This window comes from Procambarus clarkii, unplaced genomic scaffold (genome assembly GCF_040958095.1).
Source record: "Procambarus clarkii isolate CNS0578487 unplaced genomic scaffold, FALCON_Pclarkii_2.0 HiC_scaffold_95, whole genome shotgun sequence".
Lineage (NCBI taxonomy): Eukaryota > Metazoa > Arthropoda > Malacostraca > Decapoda > Cambaridae > Procambarus > Procambarus clarkii.
This window is the reverse complement of record NW_027189128.1, coordinates 3535143-3548489: the sequence shown is the minus strand read 5'-3', so window position 1 is coordinate 3548489 and position 13347 is coordinate 3535143.

The window sequence follows — 13347 nt, the reverse complement described above, 5'->3', positions numbered from 1 at the left end:
GGCGTTGAGCTGGTGACTGCCCGTAGGGTGATTGTTAAACTAACGATGGACGAGGTGTATAAGGCGTTTTTACATCGTTACGAGGGGCGGGCCTTGCCCCTGCCCGAAGGTGCAGTCACTGTGACTGCCTCCGATCGCAGTGGTGCCGTCACGTATGTAAGCGTGCATGGGGCGACCCTGGAATTCCCGGAGAGGCTGCTGAGGCGTTATTTCGGCCAGTTTGGAGCGGTCGTCAGCGTGCGGTTGCACCTACTCTCCTCGGGTCCGGTAAAGGGTGTGCGGTCGAATATTCGCACGCTAGGAATGAGGCTGCAGGCGGATATTCCATCTCAAGTGAAGCTTCTGGGGTGCAATGTTAGGGTGTTTAATGCTCGTCAGCTCCGTACGTGTTTCCGTTGTGGCCTCTTGGGCCATCAGGCTGCTGGGTGCTCTGAACTTGCCGTCACGCCCATCAACCTCTTCCATGAGGAGGATTTCCTGCCGCTTCCTGTGGAGGAGGATTTGGTGGCTGTGGTTGTGGACGACTGTTTGGCTGCTGCCGTGCCCCGTGTGTCGCCTGATGCGCCTCCTATTGCTGTCGCCCCTCCTCCGGAGGCTGTGTTGCTTGTTGCAGTTGCCTCTCCTCAGGAGGTTGTGTCGCCGTCAGGTGTTCGTCCTGTCCCAGTTGCTGTCCTGGATACTCCTGTGGTTCTTCCGGCTCCCGTCTGCACGGCTCCCCCGTCTTCCTGTTCTTCATCTGTGGTGCCTGTCACTGCACCCTCGCCGTGTGCCCAGGCTGTGCTGGGTGTTAGTGTGGCTGTGGGGCCTCCTACTGTGCTCGACCTGGTTCCACGTGAGGTTCAGGATGCTGCCGTCCTGCGGTGAGCGTCGGTTCGCCCGGCTTGTGTTTACCGGGTCTCTGGGTCGACATCCGGCTCTGGTGATGTGCGATCGGTGCCGGCGGTCTTCTGAATGGGCTGATGTGGGAGAATTCGACGATGGTGGGTCTTTCAGTGACGGTGGTGAGGTTCTGGTTGCGTCGCATTCGTCGGTGGTGGCGAAGGTCCATGTGCCTGCGGCTGCCAGTGTCGATGTTTCTTCTAGTGAAGTGCCTGTGGAGCTTGCTTCCGATGCGTCGCCTGCGTCGGATTGTACCAGTTCTGAGTGGGGGTGGTTCCTATTGCTGATGAGCGTGGTGACCTGGTGGTGGTGTTAAAGAAGACTGCTCGCGATAGGGGATCCGTGCCCCCAGTTTCGTCCCCTGGTTCATCGGCGGCGGTTTTGCCGCTTCTCCCGTCTCCGACCGTCTCTACTGCGTCTCCTGCGGTGTCGGGAGTGGGGTTGCTGTCCCGGCGTCCTTCGTCTTCTTCTCTTGTGCGTCTGGCGGTGGGGACATCTAGGAGTCCTGCGTCCGCTTCTTCCGTGTCTTCGGCCTCCCTTCGCTCTGCCTTACCTCGTTATGCGACTACTGCTGCCCAGCTCCTGGTGCTGCCACTTCCACCTGATCTGATGATTCCCGAGTTTATGAACGCCCCCTGAAACAGGGGGATCGTTGTCCTACCGACAGGGAGTACTATAACCTATAACCGGAAATATCCTCTGCATGAGTTTCTTGAAAAACATTCGCCTCCCATTAACGTGTTTCCTAGTGATTTTTTTTGTGTGTGTGTGTGCTATGTGTTGTGGTGTTGTGTCCGTTTGTGTGCATGGGGTGTGGCTGTCTGCATGCGTGCGTGTGTAGGAGTATTTTATTTAATTTGTTGTTGTTATGTATTTGTACCTCTCCGTGTGGTTTTCAGGGCCAGTTGGCTTGTTTAGTGTTGTTTCTAGGGTTGGGTTCTTGGGTGCGGGTTTGGGTACTTTGTAATTGTACTGCGGTACTGCTGTGCTTATTTTTTTTGTTGTCAGCCCTTCAGGCCGATCTTTTGTGTATTTGGTAATTCATAACTTTGTGCCTTTGTGATTAGTGCTTTTGCGATCTGTTTGCCTTACGCATACTTGCCTGTACGCTTAAAATTGGATGACAAGTTTTGCACTGTTCTTTTTCTACTATCTTACATTATGTTTGATTTTGTTGTCGATCCTTCAGGCCGGTATTTTCTGTCTTTTGTGATTTGGTAATTTGTGGAGTTTTCTTGTGTTCATTTCCATTGCTCTCCTGTATTGTATTGTTGTTCATTTTTACTGTGTTACATTGTGTTTATGCTCATTGTTGTGTTTATGTTGTCGGCCATTAAGGCTGGTTTTTAAAGTATTTGTCTCTCTATGTTTTGTGCTTTTGTATTTGTGTTTTGTTTGTTTGTTCTTGTTTTATTGTATTTATTCGCATGTACGCATGTAAAAATATAAAAATAAAACTTGTTGAGCGTAGAGGCGCAGCAGATGGAGTGTAGGTCAGTCAGTGTCACCATAACTACAGCTAAGCTGCCTCCTCCCTCTCTCCTCACTTTTTAGTCAATGCGAGAGTTAATAATTATTTAGGACTTGTCTCTAAACAACTGGACAATAGAACATATTATTAATTCGATGAAGTAATAAAGTTTAATTACTTCCTTCCCTTAATTTAGTAATAAGAGTTAAGAGAACACAACTTCAGTTTCTCAGCTGTCTCGTAATGAGGCAGGACCAGCTGACGACACCTAATAGGCTAGGACTCCTGGTTCAACCTTGATGACGAGCGGACGTCTGAACACCTCTTCCGCCTGGGAGCCGGCTGATCATGTTCTGTTTTCGCATTTTGACTTTGCTACTGTTGTTTGGCATCCCTATTCAACGGTCCGGCTGTACGACGCCTGGCACGCATATCACCTTGGATCACGGGTTTGTTGATAGATTTATTTTTTTTGACGTGTTCTGGTTGGTTCTCCCGGCGGGGTGACGGTGTTCAGGGCCCGGCTTGGCCGAGAGGTGCCGGTAGTTGGTGGGTCTTGGTGGGCTCCTGGTGTGCCCTCAGCCGTGGTGAGCGCCTGGGTTCTGTTCTGTCAGAGGACACTGGATGACTTTTGCATTTTAGTTGGGGGCCGAGTTTTTGGTTTTGCTACCCAGTGTTCTCTGTGTGGGGCGGGGCCGGTGCTTGTTACCCTGAGGGACTCCTGAGGCTCCCCAGTCATCTGCCTGTCTGCGTTTCTTTGCCACATAGCATATTACTTTCCAGTGATTGACGTCACTTATCTCGCGATTTGGCTTGGCGTTTCACCTTTCCGGGCTTTGCGATTTACCCTTACCGGGTACGCCGGAGCGCATCAGACCCCACGATCGTCGTCGCCCCTAAATCAACAACAACAACATATCGGCTATTGCATCATACTCCACAGCATTATTAATTATACTTTATTATTAACAGAAGACAAACTTCAGAGAAATTGAATTCAATATTCAATATTTAAGTGTTATTTACAGTTAAAAAGTTAAAAAAGTCTATTTAACCTTAAATGTGGAAATTACTTTCCACGGTGTAGGTATGGCTGGGTTAAGTATGACTTGGGTTAATGTGGCTTGGGTTAGTGTGACGGTAAGTGAAGCTTGGGTTAGTGTGGCAGGGTAAGTGTGGCTTGGGTTAGTGTGACAGGGTCAGTGTAGCTTGGGTTAGTGTGACTGGCTAAGTGTGGCATGGGCTAGTGTGGCAGGGTAAGTGTGGCCTAGGTTGGTGTGGCTGTGTAAGTGTGGCCTGGGTTAGTGTGGCTTGGGTTAGTGTGGCTGGGTAAGTGTGGCTTTGGTTAGTGTGACAGGGTAAGTGTGGCTTAAGTTGGTGTGACTGGATAAGTGTGGCTTAGTAAGAGTGAAAGTGTGTAACACGGGGAGGGGGAGGGGTATCGTCTCTGATCGTCTCTATAATCGCCCTACCCCTGCCCGTATTCTATTTTCTTCAACCTAAATACAAAGGGAACCCCGAGCTATTCTAGCCGAATCCCGCGCCACGTGGTCTTAGAATCGGCTAAACTTCTACAGTCCCCGTGACATGGTACTAGACTCCAAGCAAACTCAAGGGTCTCCTTCTGCTGCCACCACCAGACCATTAACCAAGGAGCTTCAATTAATCGGGGTCTGGACCAATTAATCGATCATTAAAACCTTGGGGCTAGATCCCCAATTACTTGGAAAAGGGAGAAAGAATCTACTTTAAGTGTGGGAAATTATAGCAAACATAGGGATAACTGAACTCTTAAACTTTGTTAGGCTTGCAGCCCAACTAAAACTCAGACTCGTGGAGACCACATGACAAGGACATGAAAACACATAACATGGAAATGATAAAATGCAAATAACAAGCTAATTATTTATTAAAGCAAAGTCTAAACAACAGCTAAATGAAATATCACTCCCTATCGAGGCATGAAAATTAACTATTTCCCTATACAAACTGTAGCAAACTATACCTTTTAATGCGACCAGCTGGTATTCTACTGGTCTATTTGGGAAGAGGTGAGAGTGGATGACCTCCCTCAATCGTTGACCGGCCCACACTGATTCTAGCTCGCTCTGCTTTCCTCACTGAAGCCAGAGGGGTATTCCTAGGCCAGGTTGCAAGTTTACTAGCAGGGTTTGAGTTGAACAACTAATTTCTATTGTACTGAACAACCCAGATGGCTGAACTCATTTAAACTGAAGGTAATTGCACAGGCATCTTAGAGAAAGGCTATTTCCAATTACAATATGGCTATTTGACTTTTGAGAATTACTAAATATGGTCGGCTTTGGTGACCCTTGTCCCAGGGTCGCCAAAATTGATCCGCGTCAGAGGCTAGTCCTCTGCTAGTGAAGCCACTGACGGTGACTTACTCATTATTTCGGCAATTGAGAATGCTCTTGATACTTGAACAGACATATTATTGAATACAATTTGAATGAAGACTTCATTTTTTCTAAATTACTGAGTTCAGTAAGATAATTCATTATACGTTGCTTTAAGACAAAGGCACCGGCTATTTTGTAATCTTAACCGCTAATCCCAGGAGAGATGACCTTTTCTGCTTGCGTCAGGTTAAGTACCGCCTGACTCCAAACTTTCCAAACCCCCATAGTCTATGAGAAACCATACTGAATAATTCCCTACAACAAACCTAGTTTGTTACAAGGGTAAGTGTGGCTTGGGTTAGTGTGGCTGGGTAAGCGTGGCTTGGGTTAGTGTGACAAGGTAGGTGTGGCTTAAGTTGGTGTGGCTGGGTAAGTGTGGCTTGGGTTGGTGTGGCAGGGTTGTTACGAATCCATGTAGTTTTGTATTCTCACAGTAAATTCATATAATAAGAAATAATATTTATACATGTATGTGTGTTAGTTTTTTATATGTTCATTAGGACATGGCAACGTAATGTGGGACGTAGCCGGCTTTGTTAAGTAGACCTGAAGAGGACCGGTGTAATACCTGTGAGCTTGGTGGACAAGTTAGCTAGACAGGATCAACTGTTGTGTTGCCAGATGTCGTCTCTTTATATTAATAAACTCTTATTTACACATTATTACATCATGTTATACTTTAGTTATATTATGTGCAGATATTATTTCATAATAGTAAATTGTTTATGTCTGTTTGAAAACGAATACTTGTTTCATAAGCAGTTTATTATGTAAAATTAATCGTTCGCCATACCCTTGTCTAGGCTGATGGAGGGGGGGGGGAATGTTTTGTAAGAGTGCTGGTGGCAACATGTGGTTGACTGATAAACATCTCAGATAAGTTGTAGTGTTATATTTTTGCTCAGTAGTATTATTTGTGGAGATAAATATGTTTTACAGCCATCTCATTATTTTATATATAATATGTATTTTAATTCATTTAAAGAAACAGTGATTATATAATTATGTTGTTATATACATGCTTTTCACTTATCCTTTTCGTGTTGATTTTAATTAATTAAGTTTGTACCAGCTAGGGGCAAACTGGTGAGTTTAACTAGGTGCAGTGAGTGGTATTACCCTGTGGGATATCTGAGGCTTGACTCAATTTATTCAATTATTAAATTAATGAAATCAATTACGAAGGACCACTCACTTTTAAGAAAAGAGGGAAACTAATAAAAAGTGATCATTAGAAACACAAGGAAGAACCAGTGTCTATGGCTAAATATTAGGAAACATAATCACTTAAATAATTAATGGGCTGTATAGTTAATTAACTTAAATCAGAGCCTCGAACACCTACATTGGGAGGGTATTGCTAGAACTTCATATACGTCTAGGAACTAGTGTGGTTCGTGCACCAGTTCATTGTTTAATAACTAATCTTGTGACCAAAATATTAAAGAATCTATAGAAGATTATCACCAGAAATTATAAAGATTATTAACATTAGAAATTAATCATCTAAATAAACACAGATTATCTCCAGTGTACATGACGAGCATCCGATTAGAAAGAATCATGAACAAATAACCAAATTTGGAGTAATTAAATGTGTACAAAAAAGTCTTAGCTTTAAGACGATTTCTATGACATCATTCACAGCTTGTCCTCGTGATCTCAGGAATTCCTCATAGAAACCCTTAGAGGTGAATAACACGAAGGTAGGTAACAGCTCGTTGACTCCTCACATACGAGCTGTAATTTAAGGGATATTACGTAGCATTGAACTAGGCTACTTAAATCTCAATATTCATGAAATATAAATTAAATTTAGTGTGGTACTAACGTTGGATTTGTTGTAGTCGTTCGATATAACGACAAGCTGCCCCGACATATACAATCTCTAATGATGCATCAAAAAAGAACTATATACTTATCTAAGGGTGCAAATTATGCTGAAGCTTGCCGGTATCGCGTCTCAGGCTCAAACTTCCACAATGTCGTACACGTGGTTGATAGCTTGGCCTGAATATCGACGCGTTATTAGTTGACCGAGCACTGCAGATCACGTAGAATAATAATAATTCATTTTGGATTGAGTACCAGTGTAATTCTTGCTGATAATCTAAACGTCACGTGTCTCAGACTCTGACGCCACGACCTTTGTTGCTCAATTCCGCAACACGAGTCCACCATGCCACACACACAATGGCGTCTCTTCTCCCTCAACCGCGTCCCCGCATTCGCCACAGAAATTATTTATCACGAATAATATTATTTCGCGTAATTGTGGCTGAAAGACTTTAATAAAGACTGGGTTGTAATTCTAGGGATTTAAATATTATTACTTTCTCGTCTTATGGTAGTAAACAAGAAATGGAGAAGATTTTAGTTTTCTCCATGGCATTCACGCGTGACGGTAAAATTATTACTTGATAACAATTGTAACTAAAAACTCTCGATTTAGAGTTATTTGGGAGTTATGTTATCCATAAATAACTATCACACGGAATACTGATGATTTTAGAGAATCACATTCAATTCTCTAACACACTGGCTATAAATGTGTTTAACTAGATATAATCTGACGCAATACTGGTGCTTGGTTTCGTAAGAATTCCATTATCCATATGCAGATATAATAGTTAGTTCATGTGAACATTACTGTTAGTAAGTTTTAGTAACTACAGTAATTAGTATATTTTAATACTAATTTATTATAATACAATAGTATTGTATTAGTGTTGGAAATTTCAAACATACCCCTAGACATATTCCATTGCTAATAATGCACGAGCCTTGCTAGACTACGACTGTAACAAGGGTAAGTTTGGCTTGGGTTAGTGTTGCAAGGTATGTGGCTTGGGTTGGTGAGGCAGGGTGTGGCTTGGGTTGATGTGGCAGGGTAAGTGTGGTTTGGGTTAGTGTGGCTTGGGTTAGTCTGGTACGATACGTGTGTCAGGTAAAGTGTGACGGTAAGTATGGCAGGGTAAGTGTGGCAGAATTAGAGTGGCCGGGCAAGTTGTACTACTCAGTTGTACTCCCCTAGCTGTGCTTGCGGGGTTGAGCTCTGACTCTTTGGTCCCACCTCTCAACCGTCAATCAACTGGTTTACAGATTCCTGAGCCTACTGGGCTCTATCATATCTATATGTGAAACTGTGTATGGGAGTCTGCCTCCACCACATCACAGCCTAATGCAGTCCACCTGTTAACTACTCTGACACTGAAAAAGTTCTTTCTAACGTCCCTGTGGCTCATTTGGGTACTCAGTCTCTACCTGTGTCTCCTTGTTCTTATACCACGCATGTTAAACAGTTTATCCATATTTACTCTGTCAATTCCTCTGACAATTTGTAGGTAGTGATCATATCTCCCCTTACTTTTCTGTCTTCTAGTGTCGTGAGGTGCATCTCATGCAGCCTTTCCTGGTAACTCATGCCTCTTAGTTCTGGGACTTGCCTAGTGGCATACCTCTGAACTTTTTCCAGCCTTGTCTTGTGCTTGAAAAGGTACGGGCTTCGTTCTGGTGCCGCATACTCCAGGAGTGGTCTTACAAGTACAAGAACAAGAATCTGTGTACAAGATTCTGAATGATTCCTTACACAGGTTCCTGAAGGCTGTTCTGATGTTAACCAGCCTCACGTATGACGCAATGTAATTTTTTTTTATGTGGGCTTCAGGAGACAGGTTTGGTGTGATATCAACTTTTAGATCTTTCTTTCTGTTCGTTTAATGAAGTACCTCATTTCCCATTCGGTATCCTGTGTCTAGCCTCCTGTTTTCACTGCCTAGTTTCATGACCTTGTATTCACTCGGGTTGAACTTTAGAAGCCATATGTTGGACCATTCATTCAGTCTGTCTAGGTCATCTTGTAGCCTCCTACTATCATCCTCTGTTTTACTCCTCCTCATAATTTATGCATCATCAGCAAACAATGAGAGGAACGATTCTATTCCCTCTGGGAGATCATTTACATATATCAGAAACAGTATAGGTCCAAGGACTGAACCCTTCGGAACTCCACTGGCGACGTCTCGCCAATCTGAGGCGGCCTCATCCCTCACAGTGACTCGCTGTCTTCTGTTGCTTAGGTACTCCCTTATCCAATGGAGTACCTTCCCTTTCACTCCTGCCTGCATCTCCAGCTTTTTCACTAGCCTCTTGTGTGGTACTGTGTTAAAGGCTTTCTTGCAATCCAGAAATATGCAGTCTACCTACCCCTCTCTTTCTTGCCTGGTCGTAGAATTTAATTATTCCTGTGAGGCAGAAATTGCCATCCCTGAACCCATGTTGATGCTGTGTTACAAAGTTATTTTGCTCCAGATGTTCCCCCAAGCTTTATTCGCTCAATCTTCTCCATTAGTTTGCATGGTATGCAAGTTAGGGACACTGGCCTGTAGTTCAGTGTTTCCTGTCGGCAGCGTTAGTGTGCACGGTAAGTGTGGCAGGATAAGTGTGGCAGGATAAATGTGGCAAGGTAAGCGTGGCACGGTAAGTGTGGCAGGATAAGTGTGGCAGGGTAAGTGTGGCAGGGTTCGTGTGGTTGGGTAAGTGTGGCAAGGTAAGTGTGGCAGGATAAGAGAGGCCGGGTAAGGGTGTCACGGTAAGTGTGGCAGGATAACTGTGGAAGGGGTAAGAGTGGCAGGGTAAATGTAGCAGGGTTAGTGTGGCAGGGTTAGTGAGGCAGGTTTAGTGTGGCAGGGTAAGTGTGGTATGGTAAGTGTGGTGTGGTAAGTGTGGCCGGGCAGGTGTAGAAGTGCAAGTGTGGCATGGTAGGTGTGGCAGGGTAAGTGTCGCATGGTATGTGTGGCAGTGTTAGTGTGCAAGGCAAGTACTCACCTAGTTGTACTCATCTAGTTGTGCTTGCGGGGGTTGAGCTCTGGCTCTTTCGTCCCGCCTCTCAACTGTCAATCAACTGGTGTACAAGTTCATGTGCCTGATGGGTTCTATCATATCTACACTTGAAACTGTGTATGAAGTTTACCTCCACCACGTCAATTCCTCATCCTTTCCATTTGTCAACTACTCTAACACTAAAAAAAATTATAATGTCTCTGTGGCTACAGGGAACTCATTTTCCACCTGTGTTTCCTAGTGCGTGTGCCCCTTGTGATAAATAGTCTGTCTTTATCTACCCCATAAATTCCTTTGAGAATGTTGAATGTGGTGATCAAAACTCCCCTAACTCTTCTATCTTCCAGCGACGTGAGGTTTAATTCCCGTAGTCTCTCTTCGTAGCTCATACCTCTCAGTTCGGGTACTAGTCTGGTGGCAAGCCTTTGAACATTTTCCTGTTTAATCTTATGCTTGACTAGATATAAACTCCATGCTGGAGCTGCGTATTACAAGACTGGTCTGACATTTGTGGTATACAAATTTCTGAATGACTCCTAACACAAGTTTCTAAAATTCGTTCTTATATTGGACAATCTGGCATATGCCGCTGATATGAAACTGCCTCGTATGGGTCAATAGGCCTTTTGCAGTTACCTTTGTTCTTATGATGTTATCCTCTTGATATGAGCTTAAGAGGACAGGCATGGTGTGATATCAACCCCCAGGTCTTTCTCTCTCTTTGATTCCTGAAGAATTTCAGCTTCCAATTGATACCTTGTATCTGGCTTCCTGCTCCCTACACCTATATTCATTACATTACATTTGCTTGGGTTAAACTCTAACAATCCTTTGTTGGACCATTCCTTTAGTTTGTCCAGATTTTTTTTTTGTCCTCCTCTGTCTTAATATCTCTCATAATTTTAGTATCATCAGCAAACCTTGAAAGAAATGAGTCTATACCCTCTGGGAGATAATTTATGTTTATCAGAAACAGGATACATCCGAGTACAGAGCCCTGCGAGATTCCACTGGTGACTTCACGCCAATCTGAGGTCTCACCCCTTCACTGTAACTCTCTGCTTTCCATTTCTTAGGTACTCCCTTTTCCACTGGAGGACCCTACCAAGTACTATCTGCCTCCTATTGCTTAGGTACTCCTAATCCTCGATTGCATCCCTCCAGTTACTCCTACCTGTTTCATCAGCATATGCACTAGTCTCTTATCAAAGCTTCCCGACAGTTCAAGAAAATGCAGTCTGCCCATCCTTCTCTTTCTTGCTTAATCTTTGTTACCTGAACATAAAATTCAATTAAGCCAGTGAGGCAAGATTTATCCCTCCCTCAAACCCATGTTGATGGTTTGTCACGAAGCCCCTTCTCTCCAGATGTTTACTAGTTTTTTTTCTCACGATCTTCTCCGTCACTTTTCATGCTATACAAGTTAAGGACACTGGCCTGAGGTTCAGTGCTTCTTGTCTGTCACCCTTTTTGTATATTGGGACTACATTAGTCGTCTTTCATATTTCTGATTAGGTCACCCGTCTCTAGTGGCCTATTATATACTATGGAGACTGGCAAGCAAGTGCTTCTACACACTCTTTCAATACCTATGATGAGATTCCGTCCGGACCAACAGCTTTTCTTACGTCCAGATGCAACAGATGCCTCTTGATCTCGTCTCTTGTAATTTCGAACCCTTCTAGGCTGTGGGACATTTGGGGCTTGACTCTATTTATTTAATTATTAAAGTAATGAAATCAATTACGAAGGACCACCCGCTTTTAAAGTAAAGAGGGAAACTAATAAAATGTGATCATTAGAAATTCCTAGAGGAACCAGTGGCTATGGATAAATACTAGGAAATATAATCACTTGAATAATTAATGGGCTGTATAAATAATTTACTTGAATCAAAGCCTCAAACACCTACATTGGGGGGTTATTGCTAGAACTTCATATATGTCTAGGAACTAGTGTGGTTCGTACACCAGTTCATTGTGTAATAACCTAATCTTATGAAAAATTTGAGAATCAATAGTAAATTTGTCACCAATAAGAATATAGATCGTAAATAACAGAAATTAATAATTATAATAAGCACGTGTTACTTCCAGTGCACAGTACTCAATAATGACAATCAAATACAGATAATTTGAATAATAAAGAAATACGAAAAAGTCTTAGCTTGAAGACGTTTTCAAAGACATCAGTTACGACTCATCCTCGGAATCTCCGAATTCTTCGTAGAACACTGGGAGATGAATAACACGGGTAGAGTAACAGCTCGTGGAATTCCTCACACGCAAGCTGTAAATTAAGATATATTATGTAGCAATGTATTAGGCTACTAAATACCTATATTCAAGAAATTGGGAATGAAAGTAATAGAAAATTACTAACGTGTGTTTTATTTATGTCGCTCGGCGTGACGACAAGCTACCCTCCTATATACAATCTGTAATGATGCATCAAAAGGGAATTATATGTGTACTTAGCTAATAGGGCACTGTATAAGTTGAAGCTTGCCGAAACTCGCATCCCAGGCTCTAGCGTCACAATGGCGAACACGTGGTGGCTAGCTTGGCTTGGATGTCGATGCGCTTATCTGGCCGGTCATGATGGATTACGTAGAACAAATTGACAAGTTCCGGGCTGAATGTCAGGTTAAATTTTGCTGGCGATTCACCACAACGTATCCTAGACTCTGACTCCAAACGAGTTGCTCAATTCCACAACAAGTCTTTACGCCGCACTCAGGCGCCTTCCTCTCACGCAGGCGTCTCCACACGATCTCTAATGGCGTCTCTCCCTCATTCGCCATACAAATTTTTCACCACAAATAATATTATTTCTCGCCGTTGTGGCTAAAATGCTTTGATAATGACGGGGTTATAATTCTAGGGAGCTAAATATTATTATTTTCTCGTCTTACGATGGTAAACGAGAAATGGAGATGATTTTAGTTCTCTCCATGGCATTCACGAGTGACGTTAAATTTATTACCAGATATCAGTTTTAACTAGAAACTCTCGATTTGGCATTATTTGGGAGTCATGTTATCGGTAAATAATTATCACACAGAACACTGTTGTTTTTAGAGAATCAAACTCAATTCTCTAACACACTGGATATAAATGTCTTTATTTTGGTAGAATCTGACGCAATACTGGTTTTTGGTTACATAAGAATTCTAGCATTATTGTACAGATACAATTATTAGTTCATGTGAACACTACTGTTAGTTAATTTTAGTTACTACAGTAATTAGTAGATTTTAGTAATAATTAATAATAATACAACAGTATTGTATTAGTGTTGGAAATTTCCAACATAACTCCGGGGGGAGATTTATCGGGTCGCAGTGTAATGTTGAGTACTGACATACCCATCCCGAAGTTAATATTAATATTAGTATGTTAGTACACACATAACGGATGTCCCGTATTTGTCAAGGACATACAAGAAACTTAAGTCGTGCAGATTTCATGTTAAATGGAACATGCTATTATGAATTATCTAAAGCTAATAACTAAGAAAGCTTACAATAAACTCTGTGACTGGTGTCGCTATGACATGTAATGTTTATGTTACTAAGTCTTAAAGTCTGTAAACTCTCAGATACTCTAGACGAAATGATGTTATTTATAGCCTATACAACAATTAAGAATTAAATCATACAATTCAAATAACTAAGAATGTACTGTGATGTGAATGTTATGCATCATGGTGACTTGTAACTGTTTTGTTACT